Genomic DNA, 13,172 nt, shown 5'->3' with positions numbered 1-13,172 from the left:
TATCACTCCCATAACTTTTAACACGTCCAAAGAGAGGTTATTATGACAGATTTGGAGAATGAAGTCCTCTGTAATCGGATCTCGATAGTTCATTGCTTTATTCTGGAAGGGCTTCACGAAGTCGTCGACCATCTCGTCGTCTTCTTGTTTCTCATCGAAGAGCATCCTAATTGATACCTCGGTGTCATCATCAAAGAACTTATCGAGGAATGAGCCTTTCATATCGTCCCAGCTGTTGATGCTTCCAGGCTTGAGACGGTGGTACCAATCGAAGGCGGGCTCACAAAGGGTGCTAACGAATGACCGTACCATCAATGCCTCATTGTCAGAGATCATGCCCAAGTGAGACTTGAAGTAGATCAGATGCTGAGTGGGTGAACCCTTCCCGTCGACTGGCATGAAGTTGATTAGGTTGAACTTCGCCGAGTATGCTATTGAGTCCCACTCTCTTGGGTAAGAACATGGAATACCGATTTTCTTTACCTCTCGAGCAGACATCAGAGCGTTGATTTTGCTCACAAGATCTTTTATCTTTTCATCTTCGTCTATATCATGCTTTGGACGATTTCTGAGAGGAACAATGCGGCCACCCCCGGTATTATCATCTTCGGTGGGACCACCCCCAGCGTCATTATCTTTTAGTGGTGTCATCCCTAGTGTTTTGGTCAATGGGAGGGTTATCAGTATTGATGTATTCATCCACGTCTGAATCGGTAGCTGCTTGACTAACATTGTTGTGATGACTGGATTCACCTATCTGATTCGATAAGGCTCGAATCTGTTGGTCATGCTCTTCTCTCATCCGCATCATATTCATTTCCATTTCGAACTTGAAGTTCTCTTTTTTCTTAGCCAATGCATCCTCGATTATTTTGGCCACTTGCTCGGTGTTAATCATAAACACTTCACGGGATTGTCCTGGACTGGATACCGTTTTGTCGGAAGCGATTACAGAGTTGGTATCTTATGCTTCATCATCTGAGGATAATCCCCTCTGCATTCTCTGATAATCCCTTTGTCTAATGGTTCCTAATCATAACCAGGTTAGACGATACGATATGAGCGGGTCAAAACTAGAAGGTCGAGTTGATTTTCCCTTGCCAGCCATATTAACCATGACTACGGATTTTTTAGGTCCAATAGCTTCTAGCTGAAGTCAAGACATTAGTTGGGCTATTCCCAGATTGACTCCTCTTCCTGGAGAAAAGTCGAAGCTAGAACCACTTGAAACAATCGAAGATTTTCCCTTATTGACCATGTTGATGGTGACTTCTGGGAATTCGTCTTCTCGAACGACCGATCTTCTTTTGTGAGAACGCCTTGATTTGGGTTTCGACGTTTCAAAGGAAAGCTTTTGGAATACCGAGACCCTCTATGGAGCGGTCTTGGGGCAGCTACACGCTGATAATATTACCCTGATAATTTTGGCACACGGACAATAAGAGTCCGCTTCTCGGTTACTCCTTTTCCGAGGCTTGTTCGTACCCCCAGTCCGATAGTACAACTCATCGACATGATGACTGGAGCAATCTATCGTGTGTTGGCATGACTTCTTAGGTATAACGTCGTCGTCTGACGAACACGTTTCCTTTTGAGTACTTGTTGCCTTGATGGGGTTCTCAAGAGTCACATGTTTGGAGCCACGCTTTTGTGAGCGCGGGACCTTAACTTGCTCTTGGATACTGACTTGCAGTCTGAGGTGATTAGTTACAGGAGTTTTTCCATTATAGAAATGTTCTGACTTGTTATGAGGACGTCTGCGACCCTCAGCTCGAGTAGTTGCTCGGGGTTCATTCACCGGATCCAAGCGCTCTTTGATCGAAACTTTGCCTCGATCCTTGTGCAAAGGATCCAGAAGATCCATCATTGGCTTCTTGCTTTTGAATAAGTCTACACTGCCGTGAGGCTTCACTGGAAGTATTAGATCAATCAGAGCAGGGGCGGAACTCGACAGAATCAGAAAAACGGGTGCAGAGTGTCTCCTATCTCGACCGTGGTGCGGGTCAGACTTTGGTGACCCGCTGCTTGGAGGGTCAGACTCGGGTGACCCATGGATGGGAGGGTCAGACATGAGTAACCTGTGGCTAGGAGGGTCAAACTTGAGTGACCCACGGCTTGGAGGGTCGACCCGAGTGACCCGTAACTAGGAGGGTCAGATCTGAGTGATCAGCAGCTTGGAGGGTCAGACTTGAGTGACCCGCGGCTTGGAGGGTTAGACTTGAGTGACCCGCAATTTTTGATCTTTTCGGCCACTGTCTTGGACATTGGCCTCTAAGTTTGATGCAGTCTTGGTTGTTTCTTAGCTATGTCCTTCTTCTACATCTTTTGTGCCTTTTGCACAAGAATTCACGTGTGCGCAAGCAGTGCACGGCACTTCTGAATTCGCTCCTCAAGAGTTGAACGGATCCTTTTGACTTAGATCCATTCGCTTGTTGATGATTTGGAGGAGGGGATGTTTGCTCGCTGTTGGAGTGCTTGACGCTTCCTGAACTTTAGATCCGACTTGTAACAGATCCCGTCGATTGGCTCCAAAGCTTTAGCGAGTTGGCACGCGAGGTGTTAACGTTGCCTTTGACGTGCCCTCTTCAATAATATTAGCGCGCCTTTAGTACTCAACTCCTTGATTGAGGAGGAGTCCAGATCTACAGAGCCGACCTTGTTGAAGGCCGGAGAGACGTTGCAAGGTGCCGCTACCATAACAACGGGGACGTCGATCTTCCTACGCTTGCGAGTGGAGGAGGGTCTGGAGAAGGAGAACGACAGATATTCCTCGAACTTGGCCTGGTCGAACTCATAATTGACCTCTACGACAACCAGGATCCGGATTCGAGGTTGCGACACATCAGCCTTCGCAGAAAGGTCTTTGGCTCCCACTGTGGTCGCCAGCGTGTTTGGGTCAAAAGTTGATGTTTTTATTACCTTGAATCTATTACAACTTTGTTCATTACAATAAACTCAAATAAATGAGAAAAGTAGATCTTTTTATAAGATCGACTTATACAATAAAAATATAAAATAGTATAACTCTTGTCAAACAGCGCAACAGACGTTTATCACCCTTTGCTTGCGTGAGAACTTCGCTTGTGCCGAGGACGTTAATATCCATGGACCGTCGCGGATCTGATCCGGTTGACAGAATAAGTTAATCAAAGCTCTTACTTCACAAAGGAAGTAATTGTTGCAGCAGTAATCCCGAGCAAGCGAGATTACGGCTCTTCTTGAGATTAAGACTAAGCTTAAATCGAGAGGAATAGAGGACAGGTCTCAGATCTCTCGAACTCCACTCTTTATGCCTAGGAATTCTCTAAGATCCGCTAACCCTCGCTATAAATTCGTGGCTCTACTCTCCAATTCGGCAGTGTTTCGCCCTCTTGATCTCTGCTCCTATGAAATGAACCCCTAGGCCTGTATTTATAGGCTTTGGTTGGGGGTATTTGGTTAAGAACGAGTGATTTGACCTTATCTTCAGTTAATAATGGCCTAGCCTAACCATGTTTGTGGATGATATTAAGTCAGTTAAGAACCTCTGGAACGAATAAATCATGCGAAAACCGCTTAAAACCCGTCGAAAACGAGTTTGGGGATAAAATCTGCACGACAGGTACTGGTGACTCGCGAGGGGCGTGAGTCGGATGCAACCGATCCGCGCGGGCGCGGGTCAGCTGCGACCGACCCGCGCTTTCGCGGGAAATTTAGCCTTGGCTAAACTGTTAGCCCTTATGTTTTGATGATGTTCTTACAACCACCATTATCGGTACTAATGGCTTATTGAGTGTAAATGTAGTAAGTTCATTTATCAAGCTCGTTAGTGCCATTAACGGAGGATGGATGGAATATACGCTACAACGAAGATATCCAAAGGAGGAGGAGGCCAAGAGATGAAGCAACGTTATTTCAAGAACGACAAATTCGACTAAAAGCTTCATCCGATTCAAGCTATATCAAAGCTCAAGTATTGTTCTTTATATATGAGGATATTAGCTTTCTTTTGTTTTTTCTCTCTAGTGCTAGAATGTAGGCAAAGAGTTACTGAGGTTACTTGAAGCTATTGGGAATCACACACACGATTTCATACTTATGTTTTTAACCGTTTTTCACAAAATACTATTTTTCACAAGTATGAGGACCTATCTGCAAAATTCTTTTTCCAAACAGTTTGTTTTTAGTATTAAAAACATTTTACAAAGTTTCAGATTTTTCAGAGGTCAAATAAATATTTTGCAAATATTTAAAGTTGGTCAAAAACTGTTTTCTGTAAAATGTCAGAAAGCGGTCGACCGGTCCGGTCGACCGCTCCCATCGCCTTTCCTCACTATTTTCCAGAGAGGTCGTCGGTCGACCGGTACGGTCGACCGAAATCTCAACTTTCAAATCGGTCGACCGCGCGAAAAGGAGATTATTATCCTATTTGGGAAGATTGGGTTTTGTTTTAAATTGATTAAATCTCTTCTATAAATAACCCCAGTCTTCTTCTTCTTCCTTAAGCCCTAACGTTTGCAAAAACCAGAGTCTGCTGTTTCCTGAGAAAAATTTTCAAAATCTGGTTTCTGTGTTTTCTCTCTGTTTTTGTGTGTGTTTTACTTCCCAGCTTCAGTACTCTTTCTCTTTGCTATAAGGGCTTGTGTAAAGAGAGAGTCTTGCATCTTTTCTTCTGCTGCTGTGAGTGAGATCTGTGTAGATCAACTGTGAGGGAGTGTGATCTGTTGAGATCAAACTGTGTAGTGAGAGAGATCATGTGGGATCGCTGTGTAGACGAAGTTCCGGCTTCCAAACCGGGTTGTGTAGTGGATTTCTCCTCGAGAGTGGGGAGCGGGGACGTAGGCCAGAGGGCCGAACCTCGTTAACACATCGCGCGTCAAGGATAACGAACTCCTAACACCCCCCCCCCCCCCCCCTCTAGGGTCCAACAATTGGTATCAGAGCTTGGTCTCTATATCAGTTTTTGGTTTAACAACCTTAGAGAAAAGATCTAATGGAGGCCTCTTTGAATATGCATATGTTGGAAGGACAATCCACCACTAGACCACCACTCTTCACAGGGACCAATTTTGCTTATTGGAAGGCTAGGATGAGAATTTACCTTCGTTGCATTGATCTTGACATCCTAGGGCTCATAGAAAAGAAATATGTAGAGAAGTCAAAAGTCGAGAATATGTCCGATGATGAAAGGCACCTTGCCAATCTCAATGCTAAGGCCATGAACGCCTTAATCTGTGGTCTTTCCCCCAATGAATACAATAGGGTTTCCACGTGTGCAACCGCATACGAAATTTGGCAAAAATTATGTGTCACACATGAAGGAACACCCCAAGTTAAGGAATCTAAGATTAGTGGACTCATGCATGATTATGAGCTATTTAAAATGCTTCCTAATGAACCCATTGATGCTATGTTTTCCCGTTTTACTAATATCATCAATGAATTACATGGTCTAGATAAGCAATTATCCATTCAAGAGATGAACTACAAGATACTTCGCTCATTGACTCCGGCATGGGAGCCCAAGGCTACGGCCATTGAGGAAGCTCATGACCTCACTACCTTAGCTCTTGATAGCCTTATCGGAAAGCTCAAAGTGCATGAGAAGAAGCTCAAGGGGAAGGAGAAGGAGGAAGTGCCATCACGAGAAGTTGAGGAGCCGTCACCAAAGTTGAAGACCATAGCTCTCAAAGGAGCTAGTGACAACTCATCTTCGTCGTCGGAGAGTGAAGTCGATTTTTCTAGAGAAGTGGCTCATCTCTCTAGAAGAATCTCTAGACTTATAAAAATGAACAAAAAATTTAACCCTCGATCTAACAACAAGTTTTCCTCTCGTGTAGGTAAATGTTTTGAGTGCAATGAACCGGGTCACATCGCTAAGGATTGCCCCAAGCTCAAAGAAAAGTACATGAAGTACAAGAAGAAGAAGGCTATGTATGCCGGATGGGAAGAATCCGAACCAAGTGACTCGGATAGTGATGAAGAAGGAGCCAAACTTGCTCTTCATGACCCAAATGTTTGTTTCATGGCAAATGAACATGAGGTAATATCCGAGGCCGAAAGTGAATCTTTTTATATGCAATGTGACATAGCTATGGCTTTAGAAGAGTTGAACTTTGAATTTAAAAGAATGTCTAAAGAATACTCTTCTTTCAAAAAATTGCATGCCTCTTGTGATATTAAGCTAGAACAACTAACAACCTCTCTTGCTCTAAAAGATGAATTGCTAGGAGATCTCGATTTCGAGAATAAGCAATTAAGATCAAAGATTGAAAGATTAGAAATTGAGGGTTGTAGGACTAGACCCACTCATGCTTATGCCAACTACAATCACCATGGTAGAAATAGGTTTCATGGTTCTAACATTCGTACATACAAAAGAAATTTTGTATGCACCTATTGTATGAGACATGGACACATTTCTACTCATTGTAGAATTAAAGACAATGAAGATTTTTATGGTTTGATATGGGTACCCAAAGGTACCAAAACTACTAACCACCAAGGACCCAAGACATGGGTACCTAAAGCTACTACACCTTCATCTTCTTCTTTTGTAGGGAACGTCACGGCAACGACGTAAGGAGATGTGGTACCTTGATAGTGGTTGCTCACATCATATGACGGGCAACAAAGAGTTATTTGCAACCCTATCAAGGATTGAAGGAGGCAATGTCTCCTTCGGTGGTGGTGAGAAAGGTAAAATCATTGGTATCGGTTCTATTGGTAAGAAACCCTCACCCATTATTGAAGATGTCTATTTAGTAAGTGGTTTGAATCATAATCTTCTTAGCATTAGCCAATTAAGTGATAAAGGTTTTGATATTTCTTTTAAACCGGATAAATGCATCATTAGTATGGATGGAAAAATTGTTTTTATTGCAAATCGCAAGTCTAATGTTTATATTTTTGAGATGAATGAATTAGTTAACCAAGATGTGAAGTGTCTTGCGGCTATTGATGAAAACCCTTGGATTTGGCACAAGAGACTTGGACATGCAAATATGGAGTTAATATCAAAATTGTCTAAGAAGAATCTTGTGAAAGGGCTACCTAGCTTGCACTTCATAAAAGATACAATTTGTGAGGATTGTGCCAAAGGTAAACAAACAAAATCTTCTTTCAAATCCATCCATGAGGTATCGACTTCTAAACCCTTGCAATTACTTCATCTTGATTTATTTGGTCCTATGCGTGTTACCTCTCTTGGAGGCAAACACTATGTTTTTGTGATTATTGATGATTTTTCTCGTTTTACATGGACAATATTTCTTGCAAAGAAAAATGATTGTTTTGAAGAATTTGCTAATCATGTTAAAAGAATTGAAAATGAAAAGGATTTGAAAGTTGTTAAAATAAGAAGTGATCATGGTGGTGAATTTCAAAATGAATTTTTCTATGATTTTTGTGCTCATCATGGTATAACTCATATGTTTTCCGCTCCTAGAACACCACAACAAAATGGTGTTGTTGAACGGAAAAATCGTACCATACAAGAGATGGCACGCACTATGTTAAACTCATTTGATTTACCAAAATACTTTTGGGCGGAAGCTGTCAATACGGCTTGCCATGTTTTAAATCGTGTTTTGATTAGACCAAAGCTTAAGAAAACTCCTTATGAACTTTATTATGGAAAAACTCCTTTCATTGGTTATTTTCGTGTTTTTGGTTGCAAATGTTTTATCTTAAATACAAAAGATCACCATGATAAATTTGATTCCAAAATTGATGTTGGTATTTTCTTGGGTTATGCACCTCGAAGTAAGGCTTATAGGGTCTTCAATAAACGAAGCCTCGTTGTTGAAGAGTCTATAAACGTTACTTTTGATGAGACTAATGTTGGCTCTCAAGTTGTGTTGCCTAGGAAAGATGATGATGATGATATTGAGGGAGGATTGGACTTGTTGCAAATCAATGACACTCCCTCTATAGAAGTTCAAAAGGATGTAGATAGCACCAATGCTCAAGAACAAGTTGAACCACCTAAAGCTTGGAAATTCACATCAAACCATCCAAAAGAACAAATCATTGGGAGCCCTTCAAAAGGAGTTATAACTCGCTCAAAAGCCTTGAGTGAATGTGGTAATGTTGCATTTCTATCTCAACTAGAACCTAAAAAGGTTAATGATGCTTTAAATGATGAGTTTTGGGTTTTGGCTATGCATGAAGAATTAAACAATTTTCAAAGAAATGAAGTTTGGAAGTTAGTTCCTAGACCTAACAATGCTAGTGTTATTGGTACAAAATGGGTTTTTAGAAACAAACTTGATGAACATGGCATTGTAACTAGAAATAAAGCTCGTTTGGTTGCCCAAGGATACAATCAAGAGGAGGGCATAGACTATGATGAAACCTTTGCACCGGTTGCAAGGTTGGAATCTATTAGGATGTTTTTGGCATTTGCTAGTTTTAAAAATTTCAAACTATTTCAAATGGATGTCAAAAGTGCTTTCTTAAATGGTTTTATAGAAGAGGAAGTGTATGTTGAGCAACCCCCCGGTTTTATAGATCATGCTTTTCCTAATCATGTTTACCGGGTACAAAAAGCTTTATATGGGTTGAAACAAGCTCCTAGGGCTTGGTATGCTCGCCTCTCTAGTTTTCTTATTGAAAATGGTTTTTCAAAAGGAACAATTGATAACACACTTTTTGTGAGAAAAAGGAAAAATGATTTCATTTTAGTTCAAATATATGTGGATGACATCATTTTCGGTGCTACTAATGAATCCTTGTGCAAGGAATTTTCTAAAGTAATGCAGGATCACTTTGAGATGAGTATGATGGGAGAGCTTACATTCTTTCTCGGGCTCCAAGTCAAGCAAACTAAGGATGGGATCTTCATTTCACAAAGCAAGTATGCGAAGGAATTGGTGAAGAAATTCAAGTTGGAGAATTCTAAGCATGCGCCTACTCCCATGAGTACTAGTGTTAAGCTTGATGCGGATGAGAGTGGTGAAGATGTGGACCAAAAACTATACCGAGGTATGATAGGTAGTCTTCTTTATCTCACCGCTAGTAGACCCGACATCATGTTTAGTGTGTGTGCATGTGCACGTTTTCAAGCATCTCCAAAAGCATCTCATTTAATTGTGGTTAAAAGAATCATTAAGTATGTTAATGGAACTTTTAACCTTGGCTTATTTTATCCAAGAAGCACCTCTTTTGATTTATATGGTTTTTGTGATGCCGACTTTGCCGGATGTAAGGTAGATCGCAAGAGTACTAGTGGAACATGCCAATTCTTAGGAAATTCCCTTGTTTCTTGGGCTTCCAAGAAACAAAATTGTGTTGCATTGTCCACTACGGAAGCGGAATACATTGCCGCCGGCTTATGTTGTGCTCAAGTTTTATGGATGAAACAAAGTTTAGTTGACTATGATTTGAATTTTCAAAATATTAAAATCTTTTGTGATAACACAAGTGCTATAAATATTTCCAAAAATTCGGTTTTGCATTCTAGAACTAAACATATTGATGTACGCCATCATTTCTTACGCGATCATGTAGAGCGACAAGATGTATCCCTAGTATTTGTTGACACAAAATCTCAACTAGCGGATATATTTACTAAGCCTCTTGGAGAGGATGATTTTTGTCGCATAAGAAATGGTTTGGGCTTATGCACTATGTGAAAGTTCTACATTGCTTGCTTGTTTAGTTGCATTTTGCATTTCGTATTTCTCTTTACCCCATTTTTTATGGTGACAAAGGGGGAGAGAAATCTCGTCAATTGTTGCATATACTTAGGGGGAGCTCATAGATAGGGGGATCACCTATCTATAAGCTATTTTATTTTTGCTCCTATATAATGGTTGGTTGTCATCATCAAAAAGGGGGAGATTGTTAGACCTTATGTTTTGATGATGTTCTTACAACCACCATTATCGGTACTAATGGCTTATTGAGTGTAAATGTAGTAAGTTCATTTATCAAGCTCGTTAGTGCCATTAACGGAGGATGGATGGAATATACGCTACAACGAAGATATCTAAAGGAGGAGGAGGCCAAAAAGATGAAGCAACGTTATTTCAAGAACAACAAAGTCATATAAAAGCTTCATCCGATTCAAGCTATATCAAAGCTCAAGTATTGTTCTTTATATATGAGGATATTAGCTTTCTTTTGTTTTTTCTCTCTAGTGCTAGAATGTAGGCAAAGAGTTACTGAGTTTACTTGAAGCTATTGGGAATCACACACACGTTTTTAGACTTGTGTCTTTTAAGCGTTTTTCACAAAATACTATTTTTCACAAGTATGAGGACCTATCTGCAAAATTCTTTTTCCAAACAGTTTGTTTTTAGTATTAAAAACATTTTACAAAGTTTCAGATTTTTCAGAGGTCAAATAAATATTTTGTAAATATTTAAAGTTGGTCAAAAACTGTTTTCTGTAAAATGTCAGAAAACGGTCGACCGGTCCGGTTGACCGCTCCCATCGCCTTTCCTCACTATTTTCCAGAGAGGTCGTCGGTCGACCGGTACGGTCGACCGAAATCTCGATTTTCAAATCGGTCGACCGGGCCGGTCGACCGACGATGGTTCTGTTTGTTTTCCAAGTTTTCGAAGCAGCTCGCGGTCGACCGAATTTTTCGGTCGGTCGACCGACGGTATTTTCGGTCGACCGATTATTTCTTCGGTCAACCGATTTGGTCAGCCGCGATTTTTTAAAACGGTCGTTTTTCGCCTCGACTCCTGTGCTTTCACTTATTAGTGATTGGCACAGTCTGAGGTCACAACCTGCAAAGTAGATTATCTTCCTAAATAGGAAGATTGGGTTTTTGTTTTTATTGATTTAAACTCTTTTATAAAAACCCCCAAGCCTGCTTCTTCTTCTCTAAGCCTAACGTTTGAAAGAGAACCAGAGAGCTCTGTTTCTTCCTGAGAAAATTTTCAAATCAAACTTGTTCTTCTGAGTTCTTGTGTGTGTTTCACTTCCCAGCTTCAGTACTCTTCTCTTTGCTATAGGGGCTTGTGTAAAGAGAGTGTCTTGCATTTATCTTCTGCTGCTGTGAGTGAGATCTTGTGTAGATCGACTGTGAGGGAGTGTGATCTGTGAGATCAACTGTGCAGTGAGAGAGAGATCTTGTGGGATCATTGTGTAGACGAAGTTCCGGCTTCCAAACCGGATGTGTTAGTGGATTTCTCCTCGAGAGTGGGGCCCCCCCCCCCTCTAGGGTCCAACATAAACTTTTTGGTGTTTTTTGATTTTCCAGGACTTGTATTTTCTGCCGTTTTGCGTATTTGATTATCTTGTTAACTTGCACGCGTCGCTAACTCGCTTCATGCGTTCGTTAGCTTCTTTATGGCACTTGGAACTGACCGACAAGCGCGTCAGGCACTTTGGATCTGACCGACAAGCGCGTTGGGCGCTTTAGATCTGACCAACAAGCGTGAGCTGACTGGCGAGCGTGTTCGATCACTTGGAGCTGACTAACACGCGCGAGCTGACTAACGATCGTGATGGCCAATTGGAGGCGGCCGGTGAGCAGATGGGACACAGTTGGTTCGCCATTCCGGTTCATGCACTTGTCGGCGTCAGATAATCCTCTTAGACTCGGATAACGACATTCGTCATCTTCTCTCCGTCTCGAGCTGTGTACGGACACTGTCTTCTTGCCTAATAAAGAAGTCTTTTTCCTCCAGGGAGAGGTTGTTTTGCCTTGCAAGGAGAGGTGTGTTAAGTATAGAGCATTAAGAGAACTTGATTAATTCTCGTTATACTGAGGGCATTATATAAAACTACTAGGATGTGAAGTGTAACATCCCAACAATATGGGACTGCACAAGTATGTACAAAAGAGTAGGGTATGCAATTTGTTAACACACAGTCCCAAATAGGGTATAGATAAGCAAAGGAGGTTCGCCAAAAAGAAATTGATATCTTGGTATTGTGAGTCTTTACAGGGAAATCTATGATCTAAAGGTTGATGTTTACAATAGGAAGGGAGAATGTCATTAAGAAAATGATGATAGGTGAAGTGATAATCTATTTTAAAGTGTTTAGTCCCTTCATGAAAGACCAGATTATTGGCAATTTTTATTGCGCTCACGTTATTATAATGAAGATTAGGTACCGTTATGAGAGAGAAATCCTCCGCCACTCTACCGCAAAGACCGTCCAACGAGTGTTGTATCATAATATTAAGAGAATTTAATTGATTGTATTCTCATTAGCTGAGATTATTATGTACAACTACAATGATGTGAGTGTTGTGCACGACGGAATCCAAAACCAAACTGATGTGCTTCGAGAGACCAAATCAAACAAATGCCGAGAGAAGGCCAAACAATGCAAAATAACGGCACAAACTCAAACAAACCAATTTTAACATTGTTCAACAAGTTGTTTACGTCCACGGTGTAAGAAGGGGATGAGATTTTCACTAATAGAGAAGAAGAATACAAACCGAGATTACAAAATCACACAAACTCACCAATTAATATCATCAACGAAGCTCTAATTCTCTCCAAACAAAACTCTAACCAATAGCTTAGAAAATACATCTTTTCTGTGCTCTAAATATCTCTTCGCTGCTCAACAAACCCAAAACATGTTCCTATATATGTGGAAATCCTAAAACCAAAAGCATACTAGGAATTCTAAAACTAAAATCAAAACAGATTAGGAATCCTAATAACCTGTTACCAAAACAGATTTAGAATCATATTACCAAAACAGATTAGGAATCCTAATAACCTGTTACCAAAATAAATTAGGAAACATATTAGAAATATGCTATCCAACAATTCTCCACCTTGGCGTTTTCCCAAAATTGAGCCGACACCAATACCAACCAAACGTCTCACTTGTTGCGTCCAGTACGAAGTGGAATAAAATCCTGACAACAGACTCAATCCACAACAGGTCGAGATCCAAACCAGAATGTGAACACTCTCCAAATGTCGGTATTAACTCACCAAACCGGCTACATCAAAATGACTACCTACGTATCCTCTTGCCCAAGGAATCAAGCCTCACGTAGTTCACCAAATGGTCTCCAAAGGCCCTCAATCAACTAGAAAGATTCTCAATCCTTCACGATCATCACCAAAAAATTTGCATCTGATATCTTTTCCAATGGCCTCAAAATGAAACGAACTAAACAACTTCACCTGAGGTGAACCAACAGCCATAGCCAAATCCAAATCGTGTCCACCAGCTGCACTCGTATCAACCAACTCATCATCTGC

The sequence above is a fragment of the Asparagus officinalis genome, chromosome 8 (assembly GCF_001876935.1).
Source record: "Asparagus officinalis chromosome 8, Aspof.V1, whole genome shotgun sequence".
NCBI lineage: Eukaryota > Viridiplantae > Streptophyta > Magnoliopsida > Asparagales > Asparagaceae > Asparagus > Asparagus officinalis.
Note: the sequence above shows the minus strand (reverse complement) of the source record.